This window comes from Phascolarctos cinereus, unplaced genomic scaffold (genome assembly GCF_003287225.1).
Source record: "Phascolarctos cinereus isolate Bilbo 61053 unplaced genomic scaffold, phaCin_HiC Scaffold_726;HRSCAF=1367, whole genome shotgun sequence".
In the NCBI taxonomy this organism is placed as follows: Eukaryota; Metazoa; Chordata; class Mammalia; order Diprotodontia; family Phascolarctidae; genus Phascolarctos; species Phascolarctos cinereus.
The window spans coordinates 73,302,524-73,322,323 of NW_027556098.1; the positions used below are offsets into that span (position 1 = coordinate 73,302,524).

General features: G+C 35.2%; 1 protein-coding gene and 1 pseudogene across 1 annotated transcript in view; one reads left to right on the plus strand and one right to left on the minus strand.

The window, feature by feature from the left end:
- The window catches only part of IL1RAPL1 (interleukin 1 receptor accessory protein like 1), a 687,913-nt gene that overhangs the window by 468,317 nt on the left and 199,796 nt on the right, over positions 1-19,800 (minus strand). The gene's annotated exons all lie outside the window — the stretch shown is intronic.
- On the plus strand, positions 348-1,369 carry LOC110210851 (cytochrome c1, heme protein, mitochondrial pseudogene; annotated as a pseudogene).

Consider the following 19,800-nt stretch of genomic DNA (forward strand, 5'->3'; position numbering starts at 1 on the left):
CATTAAGTCTGGAAAACAGCATAAAATTTCTAATGTGTCTTGGAGAACTCCTAAAAATTAAAATGGTTGGAAGAAGCAAATAACGCACTTTCCCCAACCTGTTTCATATATGGGTAAAATTTTCTTCTTTCAGATGCTAAACACATTCTAATGCAAAAAGCCCTTTTCACTTTCATTCCAATCCACTTTTCAATCTTATCTCATACTACTCAAGCTTACATTCTCTACATTTCACCCCAAATATATTTGCTATTCCCAAATGTTCCCTGCTTTCTCACCTTTAAACTTTTACATGGACTTCATTTCTTTCCTTAGACCTCACCTCCACAGACAAGTCTTTCTCTATCATGCCATACAAGTCTCTCTATTCAGTGGACTTGCAGGATGGCAGTGGTGGCAGAGTCCTGGGTCTTGGAGTATGTGCCCATGGCCAGTCCTGCTGGGCAGTGTTAGGCCCTGTCCTCTTGTGCTGTGGCTGTCTCTGACTGCCACAATTTCCTCATTCTCAAACCTCCCAAGGGCCCAGAAAGTGTAGCTATCAGCCATGGGCATACTGGTGGTGTGAGGTGCAGGGCTGTGCTACAGCACACTGCTGTAGGTGCCAGTGACCTAGAGGTGCAACTACCAAGCTACCCCTGGTCTCACTAAGCCTTCCTCTCATTCTTGGACCATGGCAACATTCGCCGGGGCTTCCAGGTGTATAAGCAGGTGTGCTTTTCCTGCCACAGCATGGAGTACTTGGATTATCACCATTTTGTGGGTCTGCGCTACACTGAATTAGAAGCCAACACCTTGTCAGAGGAGATAGAGGATCAGGATGGCTCTAACAAAGAAGGAGAGATAGATGTTCATGAGGCCAGGGTGTTCTGACTATTTCCTCAAGCCCTACCCTAAACCTGGGGCTACTAAGGCTTCCAATGATGGCTAACTGCCCCTTTATCTCAGCTACATCATCAAAGCCAGGCCCAGTGGTGAGGATTATGTCTTTTCTCTGCTCACAGGGTACCATAACCCACCTGCTGGAGTCTCTCTTCAAGAGGGCCATCACTTCAATGCCTTCTTCCCTGGCCAGGCCATTCCCATGGCTCCTCTTACCTACATTAAGATCCTTGACTATGATGATGGTACACCAGCCACTATGTCACAGGTAGCAAAGGACCTGTGTACCAACCTGCTTTGGGCATCTGAACCAGAGAATGATCATGTAAACTCACGGGGCAAGAGGCTACTAATATTTGGTTTGCTGATCCTCCTCAACTAGAGCTTGAATAAGAACAAGTGATCAGTGCTGAAGAGTTGGAAGTTGGCATACCAGCTCCATAAGCGATCACCCCTTCATGTGTACATCTTCCTTCCCTTTTGGACTTGATTCACTTCAGCCCAACCTGCCACATCTTGTCCCACCGGCATGGTCAGTCTGGCTATCAGGTCTAACCTAGTCTGACCACTCCTCTTGCATAAAGGTGGGGTGGGGCAGAAGAACTGGTTTTGCCCCACAGTACTGCCAGGGCCCTTCTCCTCCCAATGAGAAATAATTTAAATAATTCAATGTGGAAAAAAAAGAACTATAATCTGAACCCCTAGACTACTTGTCACTCTCCACACCTGTGGAATCACCTTATGATGGGATAGTCCTTCCCAGAACCTCCAGTTTAAGGAAGAGGTCCAGACCAAATATGTTTCCATCTCTGCATATTACTATGCTACATACTATTATGCTCCCATGCAGAGTACTTCCCTCCCATCACAACCACTTCCAGGTCCTGTTATATGTTGTCTTGCCCCATTAGAAAGTAAGATCCTAGAAGGCTTAGCAGCCTTTTAGCACAAGCTTGATAATACTGACTGAGACAGTCAAATACACCTGCCAGCCCCAATTTTCTGTAAGCATTCACATGTGTTATAGGAGCAATATTATCTACTACCATGACATACAGTTTCTTCATGTTCATAATTTCTTGCAATACAGTATTTAATTGAATTCTTTTCTACCATAAAAATAAATTCTGCTATGAAGATTTTGAAAAATTGGAAACCTTTCTTTCTGTCTTTGATATAAGCTTAAAAGTGGGATCTATCAGTGAGAAGGTATAAAAAAAAAGTTTAGTTACTTTTCTCATATAATTCCAAATTGTTTTCCAAAACATTTGACTATATAGTAGTGTCCCTTTCTTCTCCCAGTTTTCCAACATTGGCTGCTTCCTCTGGACCAATTTATCTTTCTTAATTTTTGTTTAATGTGAGGTGAAACTTCACAGTTATTTTCATTTTCATTTCTCAATGGTTTTGAGCAGGTAGTCATATGGCTGTTAGTAACTTGCAATAATTTTGAAAATTACACATTCATATACTTTAATTGCATTTGGGGTAACAGTTCTTGCCCTTAAATATTTGCATTAATTTTCTACATGTCTTTAATATTAGATTTTCATCAGAGATACTTAATGCACAAATGTTTTATCTTCTTGCCCCATCTGCATTGATGTTGTTTATTAAAAAGCTTTTCAAACCTATATAATCAAAATTCCTTCTTTTGTGATCTCATCAGCTCCCAAAGGGTGAGTTTCACTCTCACTCTCCCATATATGTAATTCTGTCAATTTTTTCCCCATGACTGTTCTTTCTCATTCACCCCCATATTTGATCCTGCCATTTCTGTCTCTACAATTTCTTTCAGATCCATTCTTTTATCTCTAGTCATGGCCACCATCCTTGTCTAGACCATCATCACTTTTACTAATGCAATAGACTGCTTTTTGGTCTCTCTTCCTACTCTCTCTCTCTCTTCTTTCCTATACACTCTCCACACAGCTATTAAAACCTAGATCTCACTATGCCATTCATCACTTTAAGAAATTTTAGTGGATCCTTATACCTCTAGGAAAAGAAAAAAAGCCCTCTATTTTGTCTTGATATTCTCTCTCATATATTTTCTTTCTAGACTGATAGGACATTTGTTGTTTAACCATTTTCAGTCATGCCCAACTCTTTGTGAGTCCTTTTGGGGTTTCTTTGCAGAGATACTGGAGTGGTTTGCCATGTCTTGCATCAGTTTGTTTTACAGATGATGAAGAAACTGAGGCAAACAGGATTAAATGACTTGTCCAGGGTCACACAGCTAGTAAGTGTCTGAGGCCAGATATGAACTCAGAAAGATATCTTCCTGTCTCCAGGCCCAGAACTCCATCCACTGTACCACTTGATCAGTAAGCATTTTAAATATTAGACTTCTTTTAACCTCAGTTTCTGAATTGTCCTCTAATCATTTTCATTTTTATTTGGTGCTAATAAATGGCACATTTTCATAAGTGAAAATTGTTATTTTCTTGAATAACAACAATCATTTGTCCTACAATAATACTGTCCACAAGAACTAATGGACCATATTATTGATGATTTAATGAAATTCTTTGTTCTGTTAAAGTCACAATATTTTTACTTTAAAGATGATTTTTTAAAAGTTATTTAGACAAAGTATAGAATTTCTAATATAAGCATCATTTGGAGAAGTATAAGTCTTAAATGTATTTCAAAAATGTGAAGTTTTACCATAATTTACTATATTTTAAAAGAAAGGCATTTTAATTTAAAAGTGAGAAGTAAATATTTCTGATAATTGAAATCTGATGATTTTTCTGATCTAATGAGTATAGAATAATTTAGTAATAGGACTATGGAATGCTAAGCAGCCTCTAGACTAATAATCACTTATACAACTTAACATTTAACAAAACTCATTCATATTAAATATCCACATTAATTCACAATCTATCACCAACTTGCCCATCATGACCCCTCAAATTTTAACGAAACCAGGCCATGATACTGTGCCCAAGAATGTGAAACAGCAGCATACACACGCCTTCCTCTACTACCAAATTACTAGTCCTACTTCTGAGCTATCTCCCGTGGCTTTCATTCAAAGAATGCCCTTTTGGAGATGCCAACTGGCAATTGCCTATGGCTGTGCTGCAGTCCAAATATAGCCTTTCACTAGATATGACCAGTGGAGAACCAAAAATGACAGTTCTCACTACCAGTCCTAAGTAAGAGTTAAAATTCACAAATTGACATAGTGAAGGAGAATGACACTAAAGAAGATGTATTGCCAATCTACTTTTAAACTGCACACCAAAGACTACTGTATCTTTCCACTGAAATTTACTATGCATGTGTTTTTTTTTTTCTTGCTATTAGAATACAAGCTTCTTAAGAGAAGGGACTGTCTTTGCTTTTCCATTTTTTATCCCCAAAAGCATATGATAGTGCCTTATATATACTTTATAAATATTCCTTCCTTGTTTCCTTCCTTCTTCATTTGTTTATTCCTTCCTTTCCTCCCTCCTTCCTTCCTCACCTCTCCTCTTCAATATTCCCTCTCCTATTCTTTCTGATCCTATTATTTTCCCTCTTTTCCTCTCCTCTCTTCTCGTCTCATCTCCTTCTTCTCTCTCTCCTTCTCTTCTCTTCTCTTCTCTTCTCTTCTCTTCTCTTCTCTTCTCTTCTCTTCTCTTCTCTTCTCTTCTCCCCTCTCCTCTCCAAACTTCTTTTCTTTTCTCTTGTCCTCCTTTGTCTTCTCCTCTCCTTTTCATTATTTTCCTTTCCTCTCCTCCTCTCTCCTTTTCATTTCTCTCTTTCTACTTCCCTTACCTTGAACTCAGGAAGATCTGAAGGAAGACATTTACTAGCTATGTGATTATAAGAAAGTCACTCAACCTCTGTTTGCCTCAGTTTCCTCAACTATAACTTGGAGATAATAACAGCATTTACTTCCCAAGGTTATTTTGAGAATCAAATAAAATAGTAATTTTAAAGTGTTTAGTACAATCCCTGACATATATATTAGGTTCTTAATAAATAATTGTTTCTTGCCAGCCTGCCTGCCTTCATTTCCAGGTCTAACTAAATGTGTGAAGTAAGACGAATAAAATATGATTGCCTGTGAAATCACTAGTTTAACCATCTTAACTGCTTTCTTTTTAATCCCCAAAGTGTTTCAGATTCAGAGAAACCAGTGAGATCAAAGAGAACATGTTTGCTCAGTTAATTCTTTAGTACAATAACTTCCTTTATTACTTTTGCTATTTTAAATGGATTTTAAATATTTTAAATGATGAATTAATATTGCCTTTATTTTTCTCTGAAAAATCCTGGTTCACTCCCACACTTTTTAGTAGTTCTTCTATGTAAGGAAGTTTTGCTAACATTCATCATATATTTTCTTAAAAATTTTACTCATGCTTCATAGCTATATCCATCTACTCTGAGAAAAAATATTTTCCTTTTTACATTCTGCTTTTATAATCAAAAGAAGAGTGATGAATGTCTATGATATGCTTTGAGTTAGGATCAATGAATAAGGTTATTTTGGAGAAAAAATAGAATGATAACTTGTGACCTCATTTTTGTCTTTAAACCATTTGGAATAATTCCCATACTCTTGCCACTCATGAAGTAAGCCAATATACAGAAATTTTTAAAATTAAATCAAATATTATGAAAACATTGTGTTTGATCTCCTTGTACTCTAATTCTAATAGTATTAGAAAACAAATTTATTCTTTGTTCAGTTTATATTGATGGTTATTAGCTGTCAATAACTCCATTTCCTGTATATTTTTCTCAACATTTCCATTCACTTTTCACTGAATAATGGTTGACTGCACAATTATTCCTAAGATTGCTCTAAACCTAATAATCTGATCGGTATTCATGATTTTTAAGAAGGAAATAAACTTAACTGGAGTAATAAGTACCCTAATCAATTCACCAAATGCCCATGGGTATAGCTTATTTTCTGATGTTCAAATTTTCCAAAGGATATTGCTATCCATTTTCCTCTCAAAGAGGAATGTTTATGGCATCAATTATTTTACAAAATTGCAGTATTTAGTAAATGATCATAGGCTTCAAGTTATAGGGTCCTCAGAGATAGTATGATCACAGTATCACAGACTTAGATCTGGATGTTACTTTATAGATCATAACATCTAATTCAACCTTCTTATTTTACAGAGAAGGTAGTGAGTCTCTGAGTGGTAAAGTAACAAACAAATCATGTTCACAAAGGTAATAGAAAATAGCAGTCAGTATTTGAATGCAGGTTCTTGAAATGCAAATTTTGTGCCCCTTCTAAAACAGTCTAAATCAATCTAGGTAAATGTAACTTCCTTTCTCCAACACATTAAAAAATTCAGTACATATTAAGTTGTCTTCTTTTATAGGTGATTGATTTGTTCTATAGTTCCTCATATACAATGTACCCTTTTGAGTAGGAGTGTCAGAGTGAATCCTGAGGTTCCTCTCAGGTTCCAGGAGTAGGAGATGGAATAAGTGTTTATTAAGCACTATGTGCCAGATATTATGCTAGGTGCTTATAGGTATAAACTCATTTGAGACTTGCAAAAATCCTTATAGTTAGATGCTATTATTATCCCCTTTTTATAGTTTAGGAAAATGAGGCAGATAAAAATTTTATGTGACATGTCCAGGAAAACAAGCCAATAAATATCTGAGGTTGGATTTGAATTCATATCTTCCTTCCTTCAGGCCGAGGACTTTATACACTAGACCAAGTAGCTGTTTCACAGCTTTACATAGTCACGAGAGCAACACTTCTAAGTCTTAATTAACATTCCTGAACCAAGTATTACAAAATACTTGGGGAGAGTGAAAAAAGAAATGTTGACTAGGACAGCTGCAATGGGCAGCTACTTAGCATTCTGGGAGAAAGTAAGTTGGGCATAATGGGGGAAGAGCTCATCTGGGTTCAAATGAGTCTGGGGAAGTCCTCTGGATTCTATCCTTTATTTAAGCACAGATGACTTTCCAAGGAGCGTCTAACTACTTAGACTGATCTATGGGATTACAGTTGCCCACAAAAAAAAATCAGTCCCAAAAGAGCTTCAAATATGTCAAAGTAGAAGCCAAGGATCCCTGGATCCTTCAACCCAATGAGCAAGTAGGGTAGGGAAGGTTATGTGGTAGAATAAGGCCTGGAAGCACACGTCTTCCTAGATCCTTGAATGCTGTCACACCTTCCCAGAAATGTCCTACAGTGGTAGGTGGGACTGAGAATCAACTGTTGTAGCTAGTTCCCATTTTTCCTTCTTGTTATAATTTTAATTTCTTTGAGTTACAGTGATAAAGATGATATTGGGGAAAAAAATCTGTTTCAAAGAATTCACAATACAAGAATGCAATAATCAGACATTATCAAGATACTTGACACTACACATGGCATAGAATATATGAATCACAAATACTGTATAAGAACAGAGAGTTCCTTTTATGTTTGAATCTAAGCTTTGCTATACTAGTAAATATTTAACAACAGGCTCTCTAAAATATACATGAGACACACTTTTAAGTTTCATTTAGATTATTGACATGTTCTTCAGCACTTTCTAATATCTAGACAATTAACAAAACAATAAATCAACTCCTTATTTGTAGCATTTACTAATTCTCCTAATATTAAAAAAATTGCAAAGAAAAAAAGCAGAATGGCTGTCTGATGAGGCTTTACAAATAGATGAGGAAAGAAGGAAAGTGAAAGGTAAAGAAGAAAAGGAAAGATATACCCAACTAAATATATAATTCCAGAGAATAGCAAGGAAAGATAAAAAGGTTTTCTTAAATGAGCAATGCAAAGAAATAGAAAAAAAAAAAAAACAATGGAATGGGAAAGACAAGAGAGCTCTTCAGGAAAATTAGAGATATCAAAAGAAAGTTTCATGAAAAAATAAGCATGATAAAAGACAAAAAATGGCAAGAATTTAACAGAAGCAGAAGAGATTAAAAAGAAGTGGCAAGAATACACAAGTAAACTGTACAAAAAAGATCTTAACATTAGTGATAACCACAATGGTGTCGTTACTGATCTGAAGTCAGACATCCTGGAGAATGAAGTAAAGAGGGTCTTAGGAAGCATTGCTAACAATAAGGCTAGTGGAGGTGATGGAATTCTAGCTGAGTCCTTTAAAAACTTAAAGATGATGCTGTTAAAGTGCTGCACTCAATATGCCAACAATTTTGGAAAACAACAGTGGCTACTTGATTGTAAAAATATCAGTTAATTTCCTAATCCTAAAGAAGGGCTATGCTAAGGAATGTTCAAATTACTGAATAACTGTACTCATTTCATACATCAGCAAGGTTATGCTTATGATTCTGCAATCTAGGCTTCATAAATACATGAATCACAAGTTATCAGAAAAATAGGCTGGTTTTCAAAAAGGCAGAGTGCTATAGAGAAAGCAAGGGAGTTCCAGAAAACAAAAAAAAAAAGGAAAAAAAAATACTTCTTCATTCACTACACTAAAGGCTTTGACCATGTGGATCACGATAAAATGTGGCAAATCTTCAAAGACAGGGGAATGCCATTACATCTTACTTATCTCCAGAGGAACCTATATGTAGACTAAGAAGCAACAATTAGAACTTTGAACTTTGAACAGCAACTTTGAAGCTGAATATGGAACAACTGATTGGCTCAAGATTGGAAAAAGGAGTATTACAAGTCTGTATAATGTCACTTTATTTATTGAAATTATATGTAGAGAACATCATGCAAAATGCAGGCTGAATGAATCAAAAGCTGGAATTAAGGTCGCCAGAAGAAATATCAACCATCTCAGGTTTCATGATGCATGATACTTTGTGATGACAGAAAGTAAAGAGGAATTAAGAAGTCTCTTGATGAGGGTGAAAGAGGAAAGTATAAAAGGTGGCTTGAAGTTTAACACACACACACACACACACACACAAACAACCAACCAACCAACCAACCAAACTACAACAACAACAACAAAAACTAAGGTCTTAGCAACTAGGCCCATCACTTCCTGGCAAATGGAGGGAGAAAATAAAATAGAAGCAGTATCCAATTTCATATTACTGTGGATTGTGACTGTGACTATGAAATTAAAAGACTCTTGATTCTTTGGAGCTATGGCAAACACGGAAAGCATATTAAAAAGCAGAAACAACACCTTGCCAACAGAAGTCCATATAGTCAAAGCTATGGTTTTTCCAGGAGCAATGTATAGCTGTGAGAGTTGAACTATAAAGAAAGCTGAGCTCTGCAGAAGCAATGCTTTCAAATTGTGGTCCTGAAGAAGACTTTTGAGAGTCCCTTGGACAGCAAGCAGTTCAAATCAGTCAATACTCAAAAAAAAAATAATTCAGGCTATTCACTGGAAGGTCAAATATTAAAACTGAAGCTTAAATTTTTTGGCCACATAATGAGAAGACAGAATGTATTGGAAAAGACTGATGTTGAGAAAGAGTGAAGGCAAAAGGAGAAGAGGACAGCAGAGGATGAGACAGATAGATAGCATCATGGAAACAATGAATGTGAACTTGGACAGACTGAGAAGTAGTTGAGGGTGGAAGAGCTTAGTGTACTGTGGTCCATGGGGCCACAAAGAGTTAGATATGACTGAGCTACTGAACAACAACAAGAAAAGTCTAGCTGAAAATTTAACAGTCCACTCTTGGGAGCTGGTTTGAACTGGCTTAACAATACCTTAGCATCTATCTACGTATCGCTTTGCTATAAATGTCCATTTCCAGTTGTAATAGTAACTCGCATTTATACAGCATTCTAAGATTTATAGTCTTTTCTTCAGAATCTTGTGAAGTAGTTAGCATATCAAAAATCTTAAATTACAAATCCTCCTCTATTCAGATTAAGCTTTTGCTATATATAAATACATACATACACACACACACATATAATGGGGGAAATATTTCACACAGTAAACGTAGAGGAGGCTAGTATGACAATGGATGGAACACTGGACCTGCAATCAGGAAGATCTGAATTCAAATTCTGCTTCAGATACATGCTGATCCGCCTCATTGTTCTCATCTCTAAAATTGGGATAATAATATCACCTATCTATCCCCAGCATTCTTGGCATAATAAACTGGTGATATTTTTAAGTGTTTTATAAACCTTAAAACATCATATAAATGCTAGCTATTATCATTATATATACATATATATGGAGATATACACACATATTCAAATACTTGTAATGATGCAGGAACCCCAAAATGTAAGAGTATAGTAGGATTTATGATATTGCCAATAAGAGCAGACAAGATTCCTAGTAAATTTGCTACTAATGAAGATGACACTGATACTTATATTTAAAAAAAAGGGGAAAACAGGTTAGTGAAAATGTCTTGATGGGATTAAGGAGTATTAAGTAGCCTGAGGTGTACCAGGGGCAACTACTAAAGGAGCTAGAAGGGACTAAGGAGTGGGCAGTATATACAAGTAATCTGGAGTGGCCCAATAGTGAGTGTGAAAGGACTGTGAAGTGACCTAATTAAAGTGATCTAGATGGGCTAGGGTGGGCCAGATGCCTTGGGCAGAGGTCTCAGTGATCTGTGTTATTGAAATGTATGGGAAAATTAAGAAACTTGGGTGCTTTAAAAGACATGGTCTTTTCCTTTTAGGGGTCTAGGGCCTATCACCCCATCAATAAGAAGGTCAAATTTCTCTGTAATTTCTATAATCTTTATAATTTCAACAGCCGCTCCAGCCTAAAAGTACTTTCTGAAAATTCCTTGTGAGATTTCATCATTGGTCATCTATTATTGATAGTACTAAATACACTATAACGGAAAAGTTATAAAACAGCATGGAGAATCCCTCCATGCTAGGAAGGCAATACATTGAGAAGATTTTTACATGCATACACCTTGAGCCAGCTGTGTGTTCCTAATTATTTAAATTTTGTATTGGCAGAAAGATTCCATAGATATTCTTAATCACAAATGGGACAGATTAATCTGTGATTAATTCTGAATAGAATATTCTCTTTAATTTCCTATAAGTAAATCAAACCCTTTACCAGTATATTTTATAAAAGTCTGTGAAAGGTGAGTATTGTCCACAATGCTTTATAAAGGGATTAAATGAAAGCATATGGTTTTTTTTCAAAGATGACTAGAAGGATGGTGACCTTAGTCTTTTGACTTTACTTCAATGACATATGTATTGTTACTTCTCCTTGAGGGGTTTTTTATTCACTACACATATTACACATGCACTTTTTTCATACTTAGGAGAGAAGCTAAGTTTTTTTTTTCAACAGAATCATCAGCATTTATTGATATAATTAATGCCAAGAAAATGTATGATGAATGCATCCATTTCACAATACTTATCAAATAATAAGTGCTTACACATGGTTTCATTCATTCATTTATCCTTGCTGTGGGCAACAGAAGAATAAATACTAAGACTTGTTTACAAAATTATTGTTATAGCTATATAAGTAATTTATCAGTAGAAATATAATTGTCAGATCGATTTTGACCAGAGAAGATATTTAATTTATTCCTTAAGTCATAAGTCATCTTAATCCTGAAGATCACTTGAAGGAGTAGTAGAAAAGAAAAATAGAAAAGAAACAAAAAGTAAGGGTTAGATATTGAAGTCAAGAAACACTTAAAAATAATGTAAAATGGGGAAAATGAATGGGATGTTACAAAAAGAGGAGACCAAAAGGAAAGGGCTAAAAATATAGCCAAAAAAGGGGGATTAAAATAACTATAGGAAAAGAAAATAGTGGAGTTAGGAGGATTGAAGAAATAAGAGAACAGATAGGAAATGAAATTGGGGTTACACTAGAATCTGTGCTATGTCCCGTGTCAACCATCTTGATAATGTTTGAATGATTGTATTCTTGTATTTTACTTTCTTTGGCATAGTGTGTTTTCCAATATAGCCTTTCTCAAAATTCCTTAAAGGAAAGAAAATTGCAACAAGAGAAAACTGGGGACTAGCTGCTAATTTCCATCATCTACTGCAGGACATTTCTAGGATGGTCTGGTAAAATTGAATAGTCTAGGAAGACTACTGCTCCATCCCTTATCTCTATATAGGTAAAAGAATGAGACACTGGCTGCACCCAGTCTAAATGTCCTTCATCTAGCTAATTTTGACATTGACTATGCTTGAAAGAGGTGAATATTTAAAAATCCTTTAGTAAAAGGAAGTAGAAGAGAAGAGGGCCTTGCAGAAGAACAGTGACCAATCAAGGGGAAATTATAAGGGATTTTCTCCAATTTTTGAAACTAGTAGTGGCAGCTTTACTTCTTTCAAGTTATATGGTGAAATAATTTGCAATATATTCTCAAGGAGATCTTAGTTCTGGTTTTAAATTATCTGTGAGCAGGAAAATGACAACAAATTGTCATTCTTTCATGTGTAAATGTCAGTTATTTCCTTGACTACTAAACATTTTTCTACATAAGTCACTCAGCTAAAAAAGGTCACAGAATTTCAGATGACAATTAGTTGCTAAAAGAGCATATCACTAAATATGGCTCCAAAATGTGTCAAGACCAGTGTGGTAATTAATGCTTTTAGTTTACTACTTTTGTTGCAAAGTCAGATAACCAGGATGCACAGCTTTTATTTGTGGGAAAATTAAATACACATTAACCTATTTTGTATGAAAAATAACACAAATTAATTGAACGAAAACAAAAGTCTGCATAAATGGTAACTGAAAAGAAATTTATTTTGTGAATATATTAACAATTAAATTCCTGTTAGGAAATTGACAATCCTAAAACAACAGTGATGTAGAATCAGTTCCTTAACAGATGTGTGAGAAGAAAGGAGTGGTGGGAAAATCCCCCAGAGGGATGAAAAAGATATAAATTACAATGGAACTAGCATATTCAAGAATATTAAAGAGCTCCAGTAGATACTGTTCACTCAGTTTTCTCCTTATAATTTATTAAGTAACATTTTAATTAGCAAAACAGTTAAACAAAAATATGTTGAGAATAGTTGAATAATATCATGTAACTTAACTTTGAAATGCTTACCCATTTAGTAGATGAATTATATTGCAAAACACACAACAATAACTAGCAAGAAAGGCAAATGCCAAATAAGAAAATAAAAAGCCAACATTTCCAATTAATTACTAGTCGGTGACTAGACACCCTAATGTGGTGCTACATGTTGCAACTTCCTATACGTACAAATTGTGACATTTACTGTAGGGGAAGAGCTCTGGATTTTGAGACTGAATACTGATGTTTGAATCTGCATTCTTTGATTCACAAATTGTATGACCTTGTGGAGGCCCTTTCACGTCTCCAGACATCAGTTTCTTTAGAAATTTAGGAGCTTGGACAACACGACCAATCACTACAATCCTTTATAGCTTTAGCATTTTATTTCCTTCCCATCTCTTCCATATAGTGAACCTGTTGTTGCCAGATGATTTTACAGGCATATCTCATTTTATTATGCTTCACTTCATTGTGTTTCACAGATATGGCATTTTTAAAAAAAATTTAAGGCTTGTGGCAACCCTTTGTGGAACAAATTTGTTGGCACATTTTTTCCAATAGCGTGTGCTCACATCACGTTTCTGTGTAACTTTTGATAATTCCAATAACATTTCTAACTTTTTCATCATTATGGTGATCTGTGATCAGTGACCTTTGACATTAATAATGTAATTGTTTTGGGGCACTACAAACCACACCTATATATGACAGTGAACTTAATCAATAAATATTGTGTATGTTATGCTGTTTCACTGACCAGCAACTCCCCATCTTTCTTGCTCAACTTGGGTCCCTCTATTTCTTGAGACACAACAATATTGAAATTAGGTTAATTAATAACCCTATAATAGCTTCTAAGTGTTCAAGGGAAAGGAAATGTCAATAGATGCAGCAAACTTCATTGTTGTCTTATTTTAAGAAATTGCTGTGGCCACCTCAACCATCAGCTACCACCACCTCCTTGCTCAGTCAGCAGTCTTCAACACTGTGGTAAGACCCTCCACAAGAAAAAGAGATTATAACTCACTGAAAGCTCAGAAGATGGCTAGCATATTTTATCAATAAGTTTTTTTTTTAATTAAGGGATGTACATTGATTTTTTAAATTTAATACTATTGCATACTTAATAGACTACAGAATAGCATAAATATAACTATTATATATATTAGGAAACAAAATAAAACCATGTGTGACTCACTTTATTACAATATTCATTTTATTGCGGTGGTCTGTAACTAAGCCCACAATACCTCCAAGGTGTGTCTACGTTTTATATAATTGAGGACCTTCTTCCAACATGCTCTACCCACAAAACTATTATAGGGTTCAAGAGACTCTGTGGATCAATACTCACTCAAAACCACACCTCACAAGACCATTAATGTTTATTTTCTCTATCAGTTATATTAGTTAAAATGGAGGCATTCATTTGAATAGTATAACACACATGCAGAGAAATCTTGAATGTGTGGGTGTGTGCATATATGTATATATGTGTGGGTATATATACACACATATATATATTATATGTAGAAATTTTTTATATACACATACATATATGTGTGTATGTATATGTGTGTGTATGTGTGTATGTGTTTGTGTGTATATATACTACACATGTATATATATATATATATATATATATATATATATATATATATATATATATATATATATGGAGAGAGAGAGAGAGAGAGAGAGAGAGAGAGAGAGAAAGAAAGTGCTTCACCTCCACCTCACCCCACAACCCCCAATATCTCCTCTATCCTGAACCGCTACCTCCATGCCAAGGCCCTGAATGCTGATCACATGGGTACACTCTTGGAATTGTTATTACACACCACATATCTTAGTAATCACTACAACAAACAAACCCTTGGCATTTGTGCTACATTCTAGGTAGCATAAAATCTATCTCCCTAAGATGAAATGGATATGTGATTTCATTAGGTAGATACTTTCCTCTGTAACCACAGACTGCAATTCTTCCTGAGAACGAGTTGCAGATTTTCACTTAAGATGAAGGAATGAAAGGCAATAGAAAAGCCCAGATCTTCCATTATAATATCAGCAAATACCTAAAAAGGGACCTAGAAAAAATATTACGGAAATATAAATAGGGGGGTTAGGGTGATTGGGTGATAAAACTCCTCTATTTAGTTCAGTACTGCACAATGAAGAGAAACTAATGAAGGCAGGTAGAGAGCTCACATCAAAGAATCCACCGTAAGTACAGGTTAAAGTGGAAGCATCTGAGGCAGAGAAGGGGGTCATGCCAAGGAAGTCAGGGTGAGTTCCTATAACTGGACACAAATCCAGAAAGAAAAAGCAGGGAAAACATCCTTTCCATGGTAGATGCATGAACTCTGGCAAATGGATGTACAATGGCTAACACTCTGTTCAGAGATTTCACAAGTAAGTGACAGTTCCAATAATCAGATGGCCAAGGCCAGATACCCAGCCCTGAACTGGGAGAACATAAGTGGGGTTCAGATTCAGCCCCTATAGGTCACTACACAGGGAGAAAGGTTTTTTTTTTTCCCACTACTTGGAAGACTACAAAGCACAGTGATGGAGAAAGCAAACCAAGTTTATAAGTGTGAATGGGTACGGAAGTGAGAGAAAGCAGATGAACAAGATTTCTTTCTTTTTTTTTTTTTACTTTTAGGCAATTGGGGTTAAGTGACTTGCCCAGGGTCACACAGCTAGTGTCAAGTGTTTGGTCTGAGGCCAGATTTGAACTCAGGTCCTCCCGACTTCAGGGCCGGTGCTCTATCCACTACACCAACAATATTTCCAATATCTCACTGGAAACAGGGGTAGGACAGAGGAAGGAGTCAGTTTCAAATAAGAGATCAGGCAAAAGGGGGAAAAAAAAAAGCAAAGTAGGATAGAATCTGCGGTAGACTATCAGCATACTCAGAGTGAGGCCCCAGATTGAGGAAGAGGGTGGAGACTAATACTAGTCTGCCAATTAAAATTATCAGTATGAGAAGCTGATGCATGATTACAGAAATTTCAGGATAAAAAAAAAAAGAGACCTATTACATCCATTTGAAGAAGCCTAGAGGGTAATTGTCAGTACACAAAATCCCGAGTCATGGTTTTGTATTGTTTATTCTAAACCAAATTCACAATATCAAAAGAACATGTTGCAGAATTACAATGAACAAGCATAACCAGAAATAAGACATATGAGGAGACAACCCAATTCTACTCCTTGACAGAGATGAAAGATCTATAGGTGTGGAACAACGAACACGTTTTCAGATTTTTTCATTGGATTTTTCCTTTTCCTTTTCTTCTCTTTAAAAAAAAAATCATTTGTTACATAGGAAAGCTCTTAGTAAAGGGATAATGACAAAAATGCTGGTGATTTTATATATATATATATATATATATATATATATATATATAGAGAGAGAGAGAGAGAGAGAGAGAGAGAGAGAGCAAGAGAGAGAGAGAGCGAGAGCTATATATATATATATATATATATATATATATATATATATATATATATTATATATATATATATATATATATATATATATATATATATATAAAGTTTTATTTAAAGCCTTAAGGATGATAAAATGGAAAGGAAGGTAAAAAACTTATAACTAAAAGTGGAAAACCTTACCCAAGTAGTAGACTTTGGAAAACAGAAATAAGTAAACAGAATGCTATAACTACATGATACATACACATGCATACATGTGAATACATACATACATACAAATATATGTATATATTCACATACATACACATATATGTATACATACATACAGACCCACACATATGCACAGAGAGGTAGATGACAGATAGATAGATGGACAGACAGAAAGATAGATATATAGATAGATACATAAACAGACAGGCAGATAGACAGATAGATTGGAACTAAATCAAAAGATTGAAAAACAGAATAAAAGTCTATGGTATGTACTAATAAAAAAAAGTCCTGACAGGCAAGATAGTGCAAGAAGAAATAATTTAAAGATCATCAGAATCCCTGTAAACAATGACCAATAAGAAAACCTGGACAACACACTTCAAGAATTCATAAAATAAAATTTCCTAGATGGATCTGAATCAGAAGGTTATTTAAAAATAGAGTATTTTTGCAATAATCACCACCTGGAAGAAATGATAAACTGAAAACACCTAAGAATTTGAACCAAAATCCAGAATTCCCAAGTAAAGTGTGGAAAAGTAAAAAAACAAAAACAAAAAAAAAAGGAGAGAAAGTTCAGGAAGTAAGGAACAGTTCAGACGAAATAAGCCTTGGCAGGATCCATGGAAAGAAAGTCATGGAATACGATATTCCAAAAGACAGAAAGTAACAAAACTTTAAAAACAAAAATAACATATCCTAAAATACTGAGGATAGCTAAATAAATTAGAAGCATAATTAAATAATATATTATTTGCAAGAATCAGTTGGAACATAAAGATTCACACAGTTAAAATATGTTGTTCTAAAATTTATTATACGTTAGGAAAATTCTAAAGAAGAAATGAAGAAATTATGATCTTAGATAATGCAAGAGTAAAAATCAACATTGTTAAAAGAGATAAGCAGGGGAAACAAATTATGTTGAAAACATCATAGATGATGAAATATTAATAGTATACACATACATGTAAACATAATAAATAGAATAGCATCTAAATAATGTAGACCAGAAAAAAAAAACATAGACCAGAAAGAAGTTAAATCTCTGAATAGGATTTGAGAAAATTTAGATATCATGGATCTCTATTGATTACTGAATAAGTCATTACTATATGAATCTGAACGAGTCTATCTGTGTGTGTGTATGTGTGTAGTAAGTGTGTGTGTGTGTGTGTGTGTGTGTGTGTGTGTGTGTGTGTGTGTGTGTAGTAAGTGTAACCCTTAAAGAAAGTGAGCTCATGCTGGGACATAATATATTAAAAATGCAGAAAATAGATACATTAGACATCTCCCACAATAACTAGCAAATCACCTATTACGTGGTGGGCACCCAATGAATATCCCTGGATTGACACAAATGCACATGGGGGAAGAGAGAAGAATGAGGTAACAGAGTAGTTTAATTTGTCTGAGGCATGTGAAGGAAGGTAGCAGAAATGAAACTATAAAGGAGAGTGGATCCAAGTTGTGGAGCACCTTCAATACTCTGTTTAAGATTTTCTGATTTATTTGGTAAATACAAATTTGTGAGCAGGGAAATGATACAGTTATACTTTTCCCTCAGGAAATTTACTTTGTTATTAGTATGAAGGATGATGGTTTTAGGGATGAAAGACTAGAATCAGAGATGCCAATTAAGACACTATCATAATAGTCTAGAAAAGAGAAAGTGAGAACTTAAACTAGGATGGTAGCAATGGATGTGGAATGGAAAGGAATGAATGGAAGAAATATTGTAGGTAAGTTGTTGTTCAGTCATGTCCAGATCTTCATGACCCCATTTGGGGTTTTCTTGGCAAAGATACTAGAGAAGTCTGCTTTTTCCTTTTCCAGGTCATTTTTTTTTGGCTAGGCAATGGGTTAAGTGACTTTCCCAGGGTCACACAGCTAGTGAATATTTTGTATCTGAGGCTAGATATGAACTCAGGTCCTCCTGAATCCAGGGCCGGTGTTCTATCTTCTGCACCACCTAGCTGACCCCTATCTCCAGCTCATTTTTTACAGAGGAGGAACTGAGGCAAAGTGACTTATCTGGGGTCACACAGATGTTAAGTATCTGTGGCCAGATTTGGACTCATGAAGATGAATCTTACTAACTCCATGCCCAGTACGTTATCTGCTATGCCACCTAGCTGTCATTGTAGATATAGAACAGATGAAAATAGGTAACTGAATGGGTGAGGGAAAGAGAAGAGTCAAAAGATGATATCAAGATTTGGAGGTAGGATGACTGGAAGAACGATAGTGTCCTTTATAGATATAAGCAAATGAAGAAGAGAGGAAGACACAGAAGGGAATATGATGAGTTCAGTTACAGACATATCGAACTCAATGTGTCAGCAGGGTGCCCAATTGGAAAAAGCCAGTAGGCATTCAGAAGTGAAGGGCTGGAACTCTGAAAAGCCTTCTGTGAAAAGACTAGTTTGCAATGACAAAAGCTGAAAAGGCATAGCTTGTGGGCAGAAAAAAAATATAATTATAGACAGAGTTAGCAGTGACTTGTTCAACAAGTCAAATATGCAAAAAGTGAAACATTATTTTAAGAAGAAAAAAATGAAAGGTAATTTAGGAATAATGAAATTATTGTTTACATTTAAAAAAATGTAAGGACTTCAAGTGTGAATTCACTGGGGTTAAGGAACTCCCAATGCCGAGGAAACTTTCTCTTAGTGAATAAAAGCAAATGTTTTAGAACTTAAAATGGGGGGGGGTGACTTTGGCCACTAAGAGGTTAAGTGACTCACTCTAGGTTAAACATCCAGTATAGATCAGAGATAACTTTCAATCAAGGTGTTCCTGACTCAAGGCTAGCTACCCATTACTCCTATTTACTTCTTCACCTAATAAAGTTTATGTTCACGGAACTAATTATGTCCAAGAAATAGTAGTAAATCAAAATAAAAAAAGCTTAGCTCAAGTGAGAACAAAATGACAAAAACATACACTCAAATGTTTCTGTAGTAAATATGTATCAAATGTATAACTAAAACAGTTAAGGAAGCAAGGCAGTATATATATATATATATATATATACACACCACACACACACATATATGTATATATGTGTGTGCGTATTTAGATAGATAGATAGATAGATAGATAGATAGATAGATAGATAGATAGATAGATAGATATAAACAACTACCCATTAGGAATGAGCTTATGGAGATGAGGATAGAAAATAAAGATGGAATTTCCTATTAAAATCAGAAAGAATGGAACTTCTTCTAAGTGGTCCATGGATTATCATAGTGAAGAATAAATAAACTACTCTTATCAACAAAGGAGGAACA